The following is a 20,767-nucleotide window of genomic DNA, read 5'->3' as shown; positions in this document are numbered from 1 at the left end:
AAAACAATGAAAGAAGTCTTTTATATTTACCAACAGTTACCATTATAGGTGTTCTTCATTTATTTGGGCCATTATTTTCTCCTCCTTTATCATATTTTATAGTGCATATCTGCTGGTGATGAATTATTTCAGCTTCTATGTGTACAGGTATTATTTCAGTTATATTTTTGAAAAATCTTTTCCTTGATATAGAATTATAGTTTGACAGCATTGTTTAAGCACACTGAAGATATGCCTCCACTAACTATGCTTTACAATATTCTGACAAGAAATCTGCTATCATTTCTTTTCCACCTACTATACCTTTTTCTCTGGCTGTTTTTATGAATTTTTTATGACTAGAATTGAGTAAATTGATTACAATGTGTTGTGGTATAGTTTTCTTAATTTTCCTAGGGTTTTGAGGTTCATAGAGCTTCTTGGATCTCCATGTCTATAGTTTCTATCAAATTTGGGAAAAATATTGGACATTATTTTTTGCAAATAAATTTTGTCTCTGTTTCCTCCTCTTTAGGCACTCAAATTCCAGATATATAAGGTTTCTTGAAATTGTCCCACAGCTCGCTGAATCTCTGTTAATCTTTTTCTCGGTTTTTCTTTTTCTCTGTGTATTTCATTTTAGACAGTTTTATTCCTATATCTCTAATCCTTACTTCTGCAATGTTTAAACACTGTTAATCTCATACCCTTTATATTTCATCTCAGACATTGCTTTCAACTCTACAAGTTTACATTAGGCCTTTCTGGTATCTTCTGCTTCTCAGTTTATCATGTTCAAATTTTCTTCTTCCACATACTGAATGAATTATAATAATCATTGTGCTGCCTTTACCTATTCTATAATCTGATATTTTTTTAGAGGCTGTTTCTTTTGATAATTTTTATATTGTATTGTATTTTCTTGTTTCTTATTACACTTAGTAACTTTGTATTTGATACCAGCCACTGCTAATTTTACCCTGTTTGGTGCTGGATATGTTTCTGCTTCTACACATATTTATAAGTAGTTACTTTATGTGGAAATTATTTGATCCTTTTGGTTTGGTTTTTAAGGACATTTTTGGACAGGATGAGCTTTTAGTCTGTAGTTAATTTTATCCTACTTGTGGAGCAATCCCTTTCCTAGTACTGTATCCATATACCCGAAAGTGTCATGAATTATGAAGGTTTCCATTCTTGCTATTGGGAATAGGTAATATTCCTGGTTCAGTGTGAGTTCCCCTTATCTTTCTCTCTCTTTCCTTCGGATGTTTTGTCCTTGGTCTCTGGTAGCTACCTCACATGCATGCACTGATCAATACTTAACTGAAAACTTGAGGGAACTTTGCACACCTCCAGGTCTCTCTCCCTTTCTCTCTCTATCTCCCTCCTTCACGTCCTCCTCTCTTCCTGCAGTTCTCTCCTCTCTGCTACTCTCCACTCAAATTCTAGTTCCTTTTCCTTCCCATACTACTAGTTCCTTCTTTTAGCTCAGGATAAACACTAGACTGTCCAAATTCTTCTTCACTGCACTGTAGTAGGAATCTCTTTCTAGGCAATAAAATAGGATAATCCTAGGATTTACCTAGTTTGTTTCTCATTTCTCAAAGATAGCTGTCCTACTTTCCCTGGTATTCAGTATCATGAAAACTATATTTTCATATTTTTTCTGTGTTTTTTATTTGTTGTTGTTTTGGATAGAAGGCTAAATCTAATCCCTGTTAATCCACACTGACTACAAATGAAAGCCATTTATATTTAGTTTTTAGTATGCTGAAAGTCTTTCTACACCATCTCCATGGATATAGAATTTATTCTACAGTAAATCAAGGGCCAACAAAAATCTTTTAAAATACACTCAATGTATTTTTGGAAATAAAGTAATTTGACATTGTCCAATATGGATTTGGGAATGAGAGATAGTGGTTGTGAGAGAATTTAGGTATTTACCATAATTTGTAATTTACATGACTGTAAATTCTAAGTTTACATACTTCTGAAGGAGTTCAATAGAGATAAAAATGGAAAAAATGAGAATGATGAAAGTTGAGGAATATTTTTTAAATTCATACAAAATTGCCTCAGTGTGGTAACTGTCTTAATTTGTGTTTCCTCAAATGCAGAGTCTTAGTCAAGGACTTGTGTGGAGAGAGGTTTTTAGAAATTGATTCATTATTTTTTTCTTTAATTTACCCTATTTCTCAACAGTTGCCTTAATTCTCCCCTTTGTTTTGAAACAAGGAACATGTTAAGCATGCTAGATCTGTGAAGTTACATACTTAAATTAAAATTGTCTCTGCAGCCTAAGAAAGGTGGTGCTGATCCAGTCTAGAGATGTTTTCTGTCACCTTAATTTGAAAACTTGTTTCATATGAAGAATATGAAGGGATTTCTCTTTTTAAGGTTGGGGATAGTGAGTGGCTAAGAGTCTTGTATTCATTCTGCCTAAACTCAAATCTGGGCTCTTTCATACTAGCTATGTGAACTTGGACATGCTACTTAACTCCTGTGTTTTTCAATGTTGTTCTTGTCTATAAATTGGAGATAACATTACTAAATATATCATGGAACTGTTGTGAAGATTAAATGATTCATACATGTAAAAACTTAAAAAGTACTGACATTATAGCATGCAAAATTATCTGGCTATTATTATTTCCTTAGCTGAAAAATGGTTATTTTTTCTAAGTAAATCTGTTAGTGCTTTAATACTACCATGATTATTTTATTTCAGTCTAACTATCTCATTACCTTAGATCTATATATAGAGAGAAAGAAAGGTTATTACCTTACTAACTACCCAACAATAATCCCAAGAAGACTTTGTGATTAAAAGAGATGGATCTAATTTCTTTCCAAATAATATATGCTCTCATCTGACCTTGGGCAGTAATATCTGTGGAATAGTATTCACATAAAATATCACCTAATAATCATAAAAAATCATTTCATTAAGGATACTATAATAGAATAAAATGATTTTTTTCCTCTTAAATTTGTATAGTATATTAGGAAAAATAAGAAAGTAAAGATTATATTTGAGTCCTCCTGCTTAGGACTGTAAGAAAATTAATTTCTATGTAGTATCTTGAGACCAAACTAAAATAGAATGTTTGAAGATCTAGGTCAGACACTGTGATTCAGAAATGATGACAGTAATGAACCAGCAATCTCTTGAGGTCTGCTGTAGTGTTTTCTGAAATGTTTCTCTAGAATTGTTGAATCTATGACCAGTAACTAGAAAGAAACATATTTTCTGATGTCCAATATACACAAGGGAAAAATAAATAAAATGTACCATGAATAATTATTTTAGAGGCTTGTTTGTCAAAATAAAAATTAATAAAAAAGAAAAGTTACAAAGTAACTTTTTTCAGTACATATTCTTAGAGAAAGGAACTAGAACCACTAACTAAAAAACACAGCAGTTAAGACTTACTAGGTGTTCTAACCTATACAAGCATAGTGGAGAGCAATCATTTTTAAATATAGAGACTAAAGTTGATCACAACTTAGACAATTTAACAGAAGCATGAAACTGAAATATAGCTTTATTTTAATATGCATTTTTCCTATTTATGAATCTTTCATATCTTTTGACATTTGGCCTAATCTCTATTAGAATTTTCTATTAAAATATTCTTGAATTTTACGATTCCGTTGACACTGGTGTTTGTTTTGATTAATATTTGTTTTCATGCACAAGCAGTATCATAGAGTTGAATATTTGGGGAATTTTTTCAGAAATTCAAATGCTATCTATGTAATTTCTCTGTTACGACATCTTGCTGCCTCCCACATTTCTTAGTACATAAAATTCTTTAATTAGATATCTTGGTTTGATGCTAATATCTATTAATTATCTTAGTGTGGCAAAAACCTTTGTAAGTGTACAAGTGAACGCATAATCAACAAAGGGAAATTCACTCAATTTTGCTAAAGAAAATTAGAAAATTCTGAATTTCAGAAAATATCACAAACCATAATAAAAGAATAAAGACAAATAGAAATAACCTGGTTGTACCAGATATGGTATTGAAAAGGTTAGTATACTTTAAACTAAAGAACTTTTACAGATAAAAAAAAGAAAATTCTCATAATTTTAAATGTCTTAAAAATAGACATGTAATTCACAAATAAATAAACATTCAATGAATGTAAAGAGAAGTTCAAATCAGTTTTAGAATTGTAGCAATAACAAATAATCTCTATTAAGTCCTTAATGCATTCCAGGTACCACATTAAATTATATCATTTAAACGTCATGGCAGATGTAGGTGGTAAATATTACTGTAAAACCTTCCTGGCAGGTGATAAAATTGATACATGAAGAGGGCAATTAAATTGCCCCAAATTACTCAGTGGTAGTGCTGGATCAAAAATGTAGGGTTGACCAACTTCATTATACAATGTTATTAACCACTCAGCTACAGAAATATAATTTAGCACAACAGTGAGATGCTATTTAATATTTTTACCTAGAAATTAGCAAACAATAAAAAAGTGATAGTGTTCAAAGTTGGCAAAGATATATAAAAAGAGACCTTCTTTTACATAGTTGGGTGAACTGTAAAGTAGTAAAAACTTTTTAGAGATCAATTTGAAGAAAATATATTAAAAAATCTTAAAGGGTGATTTCACTGATCAAATAACTCCGTATCATTTATACTTTAATATTATAACCAGCAAATTGTCAAAGATTAAACTAAAATTGTACCTGTTATGGCATGTTTATTCAATAAAAAAATAATATACAAGAAATAGAGAATTCATTATGGTATTATGAGATATTCATACAATTATTTTATTAATTACTATTTATCTTTATTAAACTTAAATTTGTTAATAAATTGTATATAATGTAAAATAAATTAACAAATTATAATTTATAAATTACTGTTAATTTTTATTATATTGCATTATAGCTAATAAATTAAAAATTTATTATATTTATGCTATTTTATTCAAATTTCTGTTTTAGGAAAATATTTAATACCACAGAAGAAGTTTTAATGTTTTTAAGAGAAAAATAATTACAAATGTAAACCCAATTATACAGTCACAACACAACTAAAGCATATATGATAGAAAAACTGGAAGACTAAAGCAGCAGTTAATTGTTGCTGCCCACGAATGATGGTGTTATGAACAGGTTTTACTTTTTTCTCTGTCCTTTTCTGTATCTGACAAGTTTTCAAACATGATTTAAGAAATGCTATTTTTAAATTCTTAAAGAAACTATTATCAAAAAATATTTTAAATAGTTATAATAGCACATTTTGCCTATATTCATTTATATCAATTACCTTATTATGTAGGATAAAGAAACAAACCTTTTGTCCTTCATAATCCATTTAATTTTTTTATTAAAAATCAACTTTTTCAAAATATTGCAAAAGTTATGATGGTCAGTGTTAATGAACCATATTTCCAAGATGTGATATCACAGGTCAAGACACTCAAAGAAAGTGAGGCTTGATTATGCATGTGTGTTTGTCGCCCTCTTAGGATGTGAGAGTAAACTAGCTGATGCAGACATGAGAATTCCTAAGCTCTGCCAGCCATGTTATCAGCAAATGAAAACCATTTGCACTAAGTAAATCAGGTGTTTACTCCTTACTCCCAAACCATCTTGGGTGCTTCCTTCAAGTATCCCTGTGGGTATATACAGTGATTCATAAAGAAGTTATGGTGTGAGTTTAAATAATATGGCTTTTTTCATTTGTTTTGAAGACTTAAAGCACATGATTTAGATCATATGGGTATGTCTGAAAGTATTTGTAAGTTTGAAAACAGTTGAGAACCCTTCACATTGAATCATTTACCATATGCTTACTAGGAAACGACATCAAAAAGGTAAGTTCAAATTATTGAATCACAAGTTCTTCTTTTCTTAATTTCTGTTTCAATTTCAGAGAATCAAGAAAGCAATCTAATACTGTGTGCAAAGCATAAAGACTTCTATGCCTCCAGAATCATCACAGATTTGGTGATGATTTCTTAATTCCTACATTTGAGGGAAACATCCTAGAATACACCTCTGGGAGCTGTAAAATCTGACAATATAAAACAGTCTGATGTCTGGCTGGAGAGATAAGTAGTTCAAGATCACAGATGGAAAACATAGATGTGTCTTGAGCTGGTTTCATAGAGATTTTGTATATCTGAGCCTGTATTCTAAAATGTCCTGCTTAGGCCTGTTTCATTCTTATAGGCATATTCTTTTCATATTCTTCTGCTTAGTTCTGAAGGTTTATCACAAGATGCTACCTTTCCTCTGTTTGTAAAGGTATTTAGTTTATCTGCTGTCTAGTAGAAAACATATGAATTATTTGCTGTAATAATGCATTTGGATAGCACTATTCTTAAAGAACCTCTGTGTTTATTAAATGATTTGATTCTGACAACAATGTGACATAAATAGTATAAATATTATAGTAGCTATTCAGTGTAGAGAGTTTCAAAAATCTAGGTTGGGGTACACAGTTGAGCAAAGGATGCAGTGAAAGCTTCCCCTATGAGTAGATCGGGTTGGTGGTGTCACTGAGGAGCATTATCTTGACTTCGCTCCAAGATCTCTCTTTTACCAAAATGTTCTTCCATCTCTCCCTATAAAATTATGTATGTTGTACACTTACGATGGGTGATTTTATATGCGTTAATTGTATTTCTATCATATTGTTAAAAAAAAGCCTGGCCATTATGTCTTTGAGTAACTTTTTAAGTGAATATGAGGAGGAGTAACACATTAGTGTAGAGAACATATATTGAAAATTCACTTACTTTAAATCCTGATGGGCCCAGATGCCAAAGAAAAGGAGAGAACCGCTCATGGCTGGAGTGTGCTGTAGATCCCTGGGGCTGCTTCCCGCTTTTCACCTGGGGTGACTCTTTCTCTGCAAGGACGTTCTGCCTTCCAGTGTAAATTAGGTTCTCCCACTGCTACATGCCACCAAGAGGGAACACTCTTTATTTACACCTATTCTGAGCAGCTGTGGCAGCAACTTTATACAGTGTGAAGCCCCACAGTCAATCATACATAATAAAAGTGAAGCCTATGTAAGTCCTTGAGACACAGTGAGAGCCAACTCCTCATAAACCGACAACAGAGCTTACAAACAACTACATGGCTGTCATTTTTGAATAGCCCTATATCATAAAATTTATATTTTACTTTAATATAAAGGCAATGCAGGCACTTCAAAATTTTTACAAAATTATAAGAATGGGGAAAGAAGGACCTTTTCGAAGTATACAATTTAAAGGTAGAGGCATACAGATTTTAGGGAAAAAAACACATTCAAGAAAACATTAATGTATCTTCTATCTTAGAGGATAGAGGATGAGAAGGAGAATGGACAGCCAGTTAAATTGAAATTATTTCTGATTCAATAATAGAGTTTATATTTTCCACTAAGTTTTTGTCAAAATTAAGCAAAATCATTAAAAAGACTTAAAGGTTAGAATATATAAAGAAAACTCTGTTAGAGGATCCACTCTACCAATTAATCCTTATTCTAAATTTATGCTAGGTACTGTGGTAAATGCTGAAGACATGCCAGAAATTAATTCAGATCCCTGCCATTACATAAGGCTTAGGTAGGCTCAATATAAGATGTTTACAGTGTTTATATATACATGTCTCAAAGGGATAAAAGATTCAGGGTGAAAACCCACCATAGATTGGTGGAAGCAATAAACAGAGGAGGCTTCAGAAATATGGACTTTAAGCCATTTCTTAAAGAATAGGTTGAATTTGTATAAGAAGGAGGATAGGAGCTAATGATTAACTAGATCTTTAATGTAAAAGCTCAAACTTATGTTTAAAGCACTATAACCACTCATTTAAATTTTGTTCTGAACCTCAATTTATACAGTATATATAAACATTTACAATTTTCTTTACAAGTAAATAGCATCACCAGCAGTTTTTTATAATCCTTAAGGGTATATCCATAAAAAAGGATACTTTACTATTGATAGGGTGATATAATATCAAACATAAATTAAATAATAACAGAACTCACAATCCTACTACATCATCATATTTATACTTTAAAAAATTTACTTCCAGTGTTTCCTTGTAAACTCCCTTGCTGGTATTTTTCAGGATATTTGTATTTTGTTCTTATAATTGGAACTCAAGAAAAATTTGTTGAGAAATCAAGAAAGGGATTGTTCTGCAAGGTTTAAAGCTGAACAGTCCACCTAGAGACATCACTGAAGGAAGATAAGCTGATATGCAGAGGCCAAGGGTAAGGCTGCCATTTCACAGGCAGGAGAGAAATGCCCATGACCTCATTGGTCAGTCTTGTCTGTATCTGTAGTTATGAGCATCCATCTATAGTCCTCTTTGGCTAATGGTGAATCATTTTTGCAAATAAGGTATCCAAGAAACAACAAGTTTAGAAAACAAAATAAGCCCTTAAAATGGCAACTTCAACATGTGAGTCTATGTGTTGCTGTTAACCTTGCTAGGTGAGCGTAATAATATAGTATTCAAATACTGTCCAGTAATGATCACAAGTGGTTTCCAGTATTTGAATATTCACTGTACACTGCAGTTCCTTGCAAATACCACTAATCTTAAAGTTTCATTTATATTGAACAATTTTCTAAAGATATCCTTAATAATTACTAAAGGATATGAAGAATGGTGAGATTATTTTTAAGAATGACATGATTTTGGCAATTTCCAAGAATTCCTAAGAATTCAAATTCTTTGTTTCCAAATCTGAGATTGGTATCTGATTAGAAACACCATACCTTTGAATCTTAGTTCACAGGAAACAGTGTAAATAACAAAATTTTTGAAGTTTATTCTTACCAGACTTTCTAATGATATTTTCCTGTGCATCATGATTATTCTTAAAGCATAATATTTGTCTCTGACTCAGTTTGACTTCATTTCTGTGATTTAGCAAATTCTGACTGTTTCTGCAGACATACAGATTTGGGGTGGATTAGTTCTTGACCTCACTGCTTTACAAGTTTTGTTCTAAGACTTGTCTATCACCATAATCAAGTTCTATTATTTAAATTTCTTTTACTTAGAGCAATATGAAGATCTAAGAATAGTTCAATTACCATGGGATATTTCAATTGCAATCCAAATATTTTAGAGCTATTTTAAATGTATATTTTCAGGGGTCTGCTTGGAGATTTCAACATTCTCAATTCACACATTATAAGAAGTAGGCTTAGGAAGTGACTAAAACAAAACTCCAAGAATTGTAAGAAGAGGATGCATTTTGATAAGAGTATAAAAATGATCTACCTCAAATAAGGCCACATTTAACACCCTTGCTTGTCTTGTGGAAATTGACACATCACGTTTTCTTTTTCAAACCCCTGAAGCCATCTGTTTTCAGAAGAAGGTCAAGAAGGAAGAATGCTGTCTTCAGCATCATTCTGATTTTAAACCTAAAATTACATCTGCCCTGGATTCTGGGAAACATTTTTAAGCAATAAAATATTTCATCTAGTAAATTTGCTCTGATTCCATGTTCACATTTCCAGTGAATACTGGGAAATTCAAGAAATTGTGAGTCAGAGGTGACATAAAATGGTAGTTAAATGTTTATACTTATTTAAAAAATATTTTCTTAGAAGATATCAGGTGTTTATTACAGTGAAAAATGGGAACATTACTTTTGCTAGAAGTCAATAAAATACCCTAAAAAGATTCACTAAGTCAAGAAAACTCATTGACTTACTAATAAATCACATGACAAGTTCCACATGATTGACATGTTTCTTTCTTAATTGTCTACTCAAAACTAGCAATGTACTTGAAGAGTGAACAGACAACTATTTTCCATATATGTGTATAGAGACAAGCATGTGAAACCTTTATAAAATGAGAAACCCAAAGTGTAAAAAAGCAGGGTGCAGACAGGGACTATGAAGTTGTTCAAACTGCTGCTGAAAGGAAGTCAAAGCTATGGTGCCATTTATCTCAAATTTCCGCAGGTGATTCCTGACATAACTGGTAAATGCAAATTCACTTGTTTTCTGCATAGGAAGATAAAAACACCAAAAACAGCACCATTAGCAGAGCTGAAATTGTTTTTTGTCTAAAGATATTTGCAGTGTATATGAACAACTGCATGGTACATCTATAGGCCCAGCCTCAAACTCAAAAGTAGCCACATGAGTTTCCTGAAAGAAGGAAAGAAAAAACAGAGGAAAATGGGAAATAAAAGAGTGATGACATAACTCCAGTTGACTGTGAATAGTGATTTATTTTATTACCTAAATTTTGAAACTAATCACAGGTATTCTAGTTTAAGACAATGAGGCATTCCAAAGTAGCTAAACTATAAGGGTGTGCATAAAAAAATATCCCTGTCAATTGCCCTTAAGATACCTTAAATTGTCCAGAAAACTAGAGGTGCTCATTCCACTTGTCTGTGCAGACAAGTCTGCAGTGTGCTCCCAGTTCACTCCTGTCCGAGTACTGCAGGCTCAAGGACCCCTTTACTTGACCAAAACATGGCTATGCTGTATCTTAATCCTCCACACCAGTCGCTTGTCATTTCCAGAGTGAGAACTAACTTATTTAAGAACTTAGCCTTGGTTTCTAAGTTATTAGAAGATTAAGAAAGGATCTCCCCCTCCCCTATCTCTGTCATTATTTTCCTTAGTGGCTAGAAGTTTCAGCAGCATTATCTTGGCTAAATTACCCAGTCTTTGTGCTCTCAAGTTTCTTCATTTGTAACGTAAAGGTCATACAATGTTTTCACTAGGCTACTATGAAGATTCATCAAGATAAACTTGACACATTTTAATGGTATCTATCCTATAGAAAACAATAATATTTAGCAGTTACTGTGGTTTTGTTGTAGTTGCTATTGTCATTGTCCCCAAGTAGTGGGGACGTGTGACCAATGGCAGGTTGAACCATAAGGCCTTGCGCTGTAAACTTACCAAGGACCTGAGTCTAGTTATTCTTCTCTCCATCTGTTGCAGTGTTTGAATACACAGGGGGTTCTCAATAAGTATTCTTTTTAACAAAATGAAAGTTTGCTGTTGATCTAAAATATAAGTACGATGGCAGGCAATTTTTTTTTCAAATTTTTAATTAAATATAGTTGATACACAATATTATATGGGTATTAGTGTACGATATAGTGATTTGATAATTATATAATTACTAAATACTCACCATAATAGGTATAGTCACATGTATACTATATATAGTCAGTATACAAAGTTATCACAGTATTATTGATTATATTCCCTATTTATACTTTTATCCCATGACTAATCTGTTTTATAGCTGGATGTTTATACCACCTTATCTTCTCTTCAGCTATTTCACCCATCCCCTCACCCTCCATTGTACAGCAACCACCAGTCTGTTCTCTCTGTTTGTGAGCCTATTTCTGTTTTGTTTGTTTCTTCATTTTTTTTAGGTTCCATATATAAGTGCAATCATGTTATTTGTCTTTCTCTATATGACTTAGCATCATACCCTAGGTCCACCCATGTTGTTGCAAATGGCAAGATTTCATTCTTTTTGTGGCTGAGTAATAGGCTATTGTATATATGTACCACATCTTCTTTATCCATTCACCTGTCACTAAACACTTAGGTTGCTTCTATATCCAGGCTATTATAAACAATGCTGTGATAAACATAGGAGCCATATGTATCTTTTCAAATTAATGATTTTGTTTTCTTTGGGTAAATTCCCAGAAGTGGAATTACTAAGTCATACGGTATTCCTACTTTTCACTTTTTTGAGTGAAACTTCCATACTGCTTTCCATTGAGGCTACATCAACTCACATTCCCACTAACAGTGCCATGAGGGTCCCCTTTCTCTGCATCCTCACCAACCCCTGTTATTTCTTGTCTTACTGCTTTTAGCCATTTGACTAGTGTGAGGTGATATCTCATCGCGGTTTTGATTTGCATTTCCCTGATGATTACTGATATTGAGCATCTTTTCCAGGATCTGTTGGCCCTCTGTATGTCTTCTTTGGAAAAATGTCTATTTAGTTCCTCTGTCCATTTTTAATAAGATTATTTGCTTTTATTTGGTATTGAATTGCATGAGCATAGCATTCTTTATATATTTTATATATTGGCCCCTTAAAGGATATATAATTTGAAAATATCTTCTCCCATTCAGTAGGTTGCCTTTTTATATCGTGGATGGTTATCCTTTGCTGTGCAGAAGCATTTAGTTTGACGTAGTCCCACTTGTTTACTTTTGCTTTTGTTTCCCTCACCAAGGGACACATATCCAGAAACCACACCAATGCTGACGTTCAGGAGTTCACTGCATACATTTTCTTCTTGGAGTTTTGTGGTTTCAGGTATCATATTTAGGTCTGGATCCTTTCTGAGTTTCCTTTTTTGCATGTGGTATAAGACAGTAATCCAATTTCATTTTTTTGCATGTAGCTGTCCAGTTTTCCCAAAACTGTTTAGTGTAGAGACTGTCTTTTCCTCATTGTATATGCTTGCAGATGGCATGGATTTTAGATCAGTGCCGAAGAGGAGGTAGTCAATTAATTCATGGCCAGAACAAATGAAGAGTGTCTGGGAGTGAGCCAATAATGACTCAGCACCTCTGGAAGTTGATGGGAAAGTCTGAGGTCTGCTATTCCACCTGCTGTTAAAGTTTGATTTATTTCTCCAGGAGTACAGACAGTCAAGTTCCACAAAGGGCGAGGGAAGTAGAGTCAGATGAGTGTGGACAATACACCGGCATCTTAAAGAGTTCCAAACTAAAGGCAGTGGAATGTCCATTACTGAAAATCCTCAAAGTTATTCTTCTTACATCTTTGGCCATTGGTTTATCTTTTACTGTAAGTGATGGAGGCTAAGATGCACATTTTCTTATCTCCATGGCCAGGAGTACACCAGTGATTCTTATTTGTAGATGAGAAATTATTACTGTTTCTGGAAGAAAATCACCAGGCAAGTTTGTCTTCTGCTGAATACTACAGGCGATAACTAGGCAGAAGACTGCATTCACTGAAATGATCTGCACTTTACCAGATACTGGGCCATAGAAAAGATAACAGATCCTCTGTCAGAACTTACGGTTAAAACTCAAGCAATGAACCGATAAGTAGTGTCTGGCTCCTTCCCCACTTCTACCTATGTCATCTTGGGGAAGTTACCTTTTTCTCATATGTAAAATGGTAATAATGATAGTCTCTATCTCACTAGGTTGTTCTGAAGATTAAATTGAGTTAATCCCTATAAAATATTTAAACAGTAGCAGTTTATATAAGCACTCATTAAGTAGTAGCAAATAGAACTAGCTTTTACTCTTCCCCCTACAGGAAAAATTACCTCATAGTAACTTGGTTATTAAGTATCAATAAGTCAGGCAATTAGGTAGGTCTCTTACTTTATTCAGATCTCAGGAAGACTAGTTAGCCAGTGTTGCACCAAACACCCAAATAGCTCTAAGGGAAATCTGGTCTCATACCTCAAATTGCAAGTAAAGTTTGAAAAATATACCTGGAGAAAATAAAGAAGTTTTTCAAGTTATTCTGCACCTCCCTTCTCTCCTAAAACAAATGCCTTTTGCAACTCAACCAGCCCTAATGAAGAAGAGGGCTTAGTGTTGCAGATCCATCAGTTTGCTTTTAATGATTTCTTGAGATAATCTTGGAAACATAGACTCGCAAAGCTGAACAGGGCTTTTATTGTCATTGAGTTCAAAATTCGTATTTTACACTTGAAGAAATTGTCTTCATTTGGACTCTCTAATTAAGCTCTTCCTTTCCCTTTCTGTTTGAGGAGAGTCTGGAAGGGGAATGCTGGGCCTTAGCAGGTGTTTGCCAGCCAGACGCACTCCCGCGTGCTTGCTCCTGGAGTAAGCGCTCACGGCAACGCGGGACAAGGCCTCGATGACTGTGCTTTGCCAAATGCAAGGCGCTTCATCTAATTCTCTCCGGCCATTGCATGATCACCAAGCCCATAGGTACAATGCTGGCAACACAAAGCAAAATGAATCTGCTTTATTAATACAGTTGTGAACCTCTTATCAACCTTGAATTCTCAGGAATGTATTAATTTGTGACCTGGAATTAAAGTTTCCTGGACTTTACAATATTCATATAAATATGAATATTTATATCTAATAGAGCCTCACCCACAACAGTGATGAGGTTTTTCAGTTCAGATTTAGAATGACATGATGACAAAGATAAAAATAATTAGACGTAGTACATTAAATACCTTAATAAATGTCAAAAATCCAATTCAGCAGAATAACTGCACACACCAGCATTTACAGAGCCCCTATGACACATAGGGTGGACTGCTAGCCAGAGGAAATGTGGTGGCCCAGATAGTGCAAATGACAGTTCTGGCCTGAGGTGAACAGAGAGCGCATTGTGTTCAGATGAAAGAACAAGAGGCTATGGAAAATTCAGGGCTGTGGGTTTTTAAAAACTGTACTCCTGCAGATTTAGGCTTCTATGATTTCTCAGAAGGAGAAAATCATATTGTGAAACCAACATTTTATAAAAGAGAGATTATGGTTTTACATGCCTAGGAAATGGGATAGGGGCATGTTATTGTTGTTCTAAAAATTGACTAAATTTTTACATTTCTGAAAAATGAAACAAAATATGCCTCTATGTGTGCACACAACAGATTTACTAATAATAACTGGACTCGTGTCCATTATTTGTGTATTCACATATAAAAGATAGTATTAGAATTTCCAAGATTAACATGCTGAACAATTGAAATGATAAAGGAAAGTACACATATCCTGTTTATGCTTGTGATTCAGAGAGACAAGACCAAGTGAAGATTACTTTCAGTTTTGCTATACACACGAAAGTTTTCTCTTTCTGGCATTGATTTTTCTTGTTTAAATGCTGTTTGTATAAATAAATCTTTAGGACTAAGGGCTAGTATCTGTACACCATTTTATTAATAGAAGTTAGTAAGAATACAAATGGTCCAAAAGAATTAAGTAGTATCAATTTGATATGTGTATAGCTTTGTATTGCCTTGTAGAATACAGACAAGCAGGTACACACACACATGCCTTAAAACAAAACAAATCAGACACAAAATAGCAGTGGTGTTTTTTCTCAAGTACAAGGGCATATATCCTTGAATAAAGAAAATACTGATATCACTGTAGGAATTTAAATAAAATGGTAGGGTAGTTCTGGCTAAGACAAGTTTTGGCTATTCAAGTTTTCCAGTGAAATAGCTGCAAAGTTGTCTTTTGAATTACAGTACATTTCTACAGGCATCTGTATGTAATACTGTAAATGATTGTTATGAATAAATGAATTATTAGAAAATAATGTGCTCAACAGACCATTCTGACCTTTCTATACTGGAGACTTTATAATAAGTATCTTTCAACCATAGCTGCCAACCACATTAGAATAATCTGGAAAGATTTTTTCAAACATCTGTAGTCTAACTCCACTTAACTTTCATTTCCTGAAATATTAGAAAACAAAATACACAAAAAGAAATATCTGGTTTCTAGACCTTAATATACCAGTAACTGATATCTTAGGTGAGTGATTTAATATTTTGAGTACACATATTCATCAATAATTGTGTTTCCTCATTTGCAAAATATTAAATTCTTATGGGGTTGTGGGTTTTTGTGAGCATTAAATGAGATAATGGCTGTGATAGGGTTTCAAAATGCCAAAAATGCCACACAAGTGTAAAGTTTTATTATTGTAATTAAAAAAAAATGTTTCACTCTATAAATATTTTCTTTTTTATTGACTTTTTACCATCTTAGTCATTTTGAAGAGTACAGTTCAGCTCTGTAGTGTTCTATCCATCAGTATTATTTAATTTATTGAAATATATTAGCAAATAAAATCTTAACATATTTAGAGTATACAATGTGATGATTATATACAAATATATGTTTTGAAAAGATTAGCACATCGAATTAATTAACACATCTGTCACCTTGTAATTTACCTGCTTTTTGCTTTTTGGGGTCTTTCTTGGTGAGAACATTTAAGTTCTACTCTCTTAGCAAATTCCAATTATATAATACAGTGAGTGTTATGAAGTACAGTGAACATGTTTTACATTAGACTGTTAGACCATATTAATATTAAGCTGAGAGTGTATACCTGCTTACTGCCTCTTCCTATTTTCTCCATTCTCCAGGTCTTGGCAATCACTTTTGTACTCGATTAGTTCAGCTTTTTATTTATTTTTTTTTAAGATTCCAAATATAAGTGATACAGTGAAGTATTTCTCTTTTCTATCAGGCTGATTGCACTTAGCATTATGTTCTCCAGGCTATCCCATATGTTACAAACAGCAAGATTCCTCTTTTTAAGGCTTAATAATATTCCATATTATATATACACCATTTTCTTTATCCATTTCCCTGTAGATTGACACTTAGGTTGTTTCTATCCTTCATTATTATAAATAATGCTGCAATGAACATGGGAATACAAATATATATCTTTTAAATAAGATATAGTGGGACTGTACCTCAATATAATAAAGCCCATATATGACAAGCCCACAGCTAACATCATACCCAAAGGTAAAAAACTGAAGACCTAAGACAAGGATGCTCACTCTTATCACTTTGATTCAAAACAGTACTGGAAATACTAGCCAAAGAAATTAGGCAAGAAAAAGAAATGAGAGGCATCCAAATAGGAAAGGAAGTAAAATTACCTCTCTTTGCCAATGACATGATATTAGATATAGAAAACCCTATATCTGCCACCAAAAGACTATTAGAACTAATAAACAAATTCAGTAAAGTTACAGGGTACCAAACCTATTTATAAAATTCAATAGCAATTCTAGACACCAACAATAAACTATGAGAAAGAGAAATTAAGAAAATTATCTTGTTTACAATTGTATCAAAAAGAATAAAATACACAGCAATAAATTTAAATAATGGGGCAAAATATCTGTACACTGAAACTTATGATGATGATGCAGGAAAGTGAAGAAGATACAAATAAATGGAAAGATAATCTGTGTACATGGATTGGAAGAATTGTTAAATGTCCCCACTACTCAAAGTGATATACAGATTCAATTCAATCCCTATCACAATTCCAATATTAGGAAACCAAATTCAACAATAATAAAAAGGATCATACACATGATCAGGTGGGATTTATTGCAATTAAAATTAACACAAGAAGTTGAATGATCAACAAACTAGTCCTTAATGCTTCTAAAAACCAAACAAACAAACAAAATCTGGGCTCTTTGTCAGCATATCTAAATTCAGTATGGAAGCAGTCAGGGTGTATAGAATGAGAAAATAGAAGACCAGAATTTAGAGAAGCAATGACCTTAATGGAAGACAGTAGAATAAAAAAGTAAGTTCCAATAGAATACTATGCATTGTCTACACATAGTGCAGCCCTCCAGGAATTGCTTAAAAACCTTTGATTGACTTTGATCTATTTTACAACTCTTTTAAAATTGTAGGTCACCAACAGATATGCACATTTTGTTCTGTCTAGTAAAGGTTCCATTATCTTCCCTCCTACCCTGTGGAAAAACCAGTTTTGCCACCATTTACATATTCATTCCATATTCTTGATCTGTAAATGTACCTGTTTTTAAATTCTCTTTTGAACAAGTTATAAGATCTGTCTGATTCCCTCAGCAAATTAGATCTTTAAAACATGTTCACTTTTGTATTTGTATGAAAGTTATAATTTTATGCTTTACTGAAAATTATCTTTTAATAAGACCAGAGAGGAAAAGTTGGCTAGAAAGAAGGCAACTGAATGGTCATTCAGAAAAGTGAAAGGACACAAGAAGTAAGATATGTACCTGAGATCAAGGGAGGAAAAAGTTTTGGGAGGAAGGGAGTAGTCACATAACTGTGGGCTATCTGGCAAACCGAAAGAGTTTAAAAGTGTCCGTTGCATTTGGCAACCAAATAACCACTGGTATCTCTGCAAGAGTATTTTCACAAAGCAGTGGGATTATCAAGTGTAATGCAGAATGTTGAGGAATTAATAAAATGTGAGAAAGGAAAGCAGTAAAAGGAGATGTTCTTTTTCTTACATTTTTTTCTTTTGAATCTTACTCGTCTAGAACTGAAAATATGATAAATGCCCTCTGTCAAAAAATAAATAATCCATAAACATTAAAGAAATTAATGCAAACTCCACCTAAATTCACACTGACACTTTTGAACATCTTTCTATATGTTCTCCTAAATAAACACAATTTAAAATAAATAGAATTACAATATTTCTCCCTGCTGTTAGGTCTCTAACATAATCTTTTAACATCATATATTAGTAGATCACCTCAGCTGAACTTTTTATTTTCAGTGCCTATGTTGAAAAAAATGTCCTTCTGGCAAAGAAAATAGCAAGTAAAATATAAAGCAGCAAGTAAAAAATATAGCAAATAAATAATAAGATAGGTGATTTGAGTCTATCTCAATGATGGTTTAATTCTTATACCACTCACATTTATATAATATTTTGCAATTTACAAAATGTCTATTTTATACTTTATTTAAATACAAAAATTTATTTGTAACTTATTGAACTCTCAGACTCTTTGGGGTAGACTGATGAAGCATTATTGTCTTTATTTACAATGAGTAAATTGAAATTTAATATGACTAAATATTTTTTCAAAAGCTCACAAAACTAAGTGGCGACTTTTATGTTTGCATATACAGATAAACCATGTGTTATTCAAATCATTCATTCAACAATATGGCAGATACGATGAGCATAAAAATGAGTAGAAAATGGTTTCTTCTCTCCTTTCTGCAAATTCAAAGTTTAGTGAGAAAGGCTTTATAAGTCAGTATGAGAATCACTTTGAGAATTCTTGTAGGAAACGCCTGAACAAAGTAAAGGATAATAGTCATTTCTTACATGAGGATAGGATTTGGGGTGCAGATCACAATAGAATAAGTGTGTCATGACTGGGAGAAAAAGAAAAAAAAACAATCCACATCAGACAGTCTGATGATTAATAGATTAATGCCTTTGTTAGAGAGCTCTTCTTGAGAAATGGACTTGTATATAAAGAAAAATTTTGATTCCAAGACTTCACTGAATTTTAGTGAACACAATATGCAAGTCTGTGGGCTTCTTTTCAAGGTAAGTCTGTCATGTAGACACAATGAATATGAATTAGAGAGTTTTACCAAAACACTATTAAGGTATGCATGTCATCTTCTTCAATTTTGAAGATTCATGCTTTTGGTTCTTACTGAGAAAAATTGTCTATTATTAAAGAAAAACTCTGTGAAGCTGAAATACTCAGCGAGCTCAGGCAATTTCAGCGATCTTCAAAATGGTAGAGACAAGAGGATGCATCAAAATCTGATTTGTTACAAAGATTAGAGAAATTATTTAGCACACCACAGAAGTTGGCTGACTGCTCAGGAAGTGAAGAGTCAGTGGCTGGTAACAGAAAGACAGAGAGACTTCACTTATGGAAGTCATGGAAATGGAAGAGAACTCCAGAGAAATGAAAGGGTCTGCTCTGAATTCAGTTTGCTAATATTTTGTTGAGGATTTTTGTATCTATGTTCATCAGGGATATTGGTCTATAATTTTCTTTTTTTGTAGTGTGTTTGTCTCATTCCTCCTACACTGTTGGTGGGAATGTAAATAGTATAGCCACCATGGAAAGCAGTATGGAGGTTCCTCAAAAATCTAAAAATAAAAATACCATACAATCCAGTGATTCCATTTCTAGGAATTTAACAAGATAACTATATTTCTGATTCAAAAAGATATACGTACTCCTGTGTCTATTGCCACATTATTTACAATAGCCAAAATATGGAAGCTACCAAAATATCCATTGATAGATGAATGGATAAAGAAGTGGTATATATATATAGTGGGATATTCTTAAGCCATAAAAAAAGAAAGAAATTCTGCTATTTGTGACAACATGGATGACAAAGAGGTATTATGTTAAGTGAAATAAGCCGGGCAGAGAAAGACAAATACCATATGATTTCACTTACTTGTGGAATCTAGAAACAAAACAAAACAAAATGAACAAAACAGCAGTAGACTCATAGACCCTGAGAAGTGACTAGTGGTTACCATGGAAGAAGGGTTGGGTTAGGTGGGTGGGAGGGACAGGCGCATAAAGGGGCACAAAAATTCTCAATTATAAGTTGGTCACAAGGATGATACTACAGCATGGAAAATAAAGCCAATAATTCTGTAACATCTTCCTATGTTAACAGTAACTAAACTAGAGAGGGTGAAGATTTAATAATATGGGTAACTGTTGAATCACTGTATTGTATACTTGAAACTAATATAAGATTGTATTCAGCTATACTTCAGTTCAAAAAAAAAAGAAAAGGGTCTGCTCTGAACTGAGTGCAGCCATTATCCTACTTTAGCATTGAATTATAAATTGATTTTAAGGAAGTCCTCCTACCCTACTTACATATGAAAAAAAACTTTTTTTCTTTCAAAAGACAATAGGAAGCTAATTCTTTCAAAGGACCATAGAATTACTTAGTGGCATCAGCCTACTCTAGAGATACTAGGCAATGTTATAATTTGTTGACAATATTAGGAATGCATTATCACAAAAATGTTGAGATACATAAATATCCTTTCTTCGAGGATTAGGACTTTCATTATTTTGCAGAAAAAAAATTAAAAAACTTGTTATCAAGACTTTACTAATGATCATATCATATTTTACATCCTTTATAAAGTAACACATTCTTTAATTTTCAGAATTTTAAAATTCTTCTCTGAAGAAGATATCTATGCATTGTAAACTCAGCCTTGTGGAAATGAACAAAAAACACAACA

The 20,767-nt window shown here is 32.9% G+C and overlaps 1 protein-coding gene across 16 annotated transcripts in view; it reads right to left on the bottom strand.

The window, feature by feature from the left end:
* Nucleotides 1–11,917: 11,917 nt before the first annotated feature.
* The window catches only part of LOC108386307 (caspase-12-like), a 56,632-nt gene continuing 47,782 nt past the window's right edge, over nt 11,918–20,767 (bottom strand). For all 16 annotated transcript variants that reach the window (XR_012132572.1, XR_012132558.1, XR_012132560.1 and 13 more), the window contains one exon: nt 11,918–13,937. The gene's annotated coding sequence lies outside the window, so the exon portion shown is untranslated. The remainder of the gene's footprint in view (nt 13,938–20,767) is intronic.

This window comes from Manis javanica, chromosome 6 (genome assembly GCF_040802235.1).
Source record: "Manis javanica isolate MJ-LG chromosome 6, MJ_LKY, whole genome shotgun sequence".
Lineage (NCBI taxonomy): Eukaryota > Metazoa > Chordata > Mammalia > Pholidota > Manidae > Manis > Manis javanica.
This window is presented reverse-complemented; position numbering and strand designations above follow the sequence as displayed.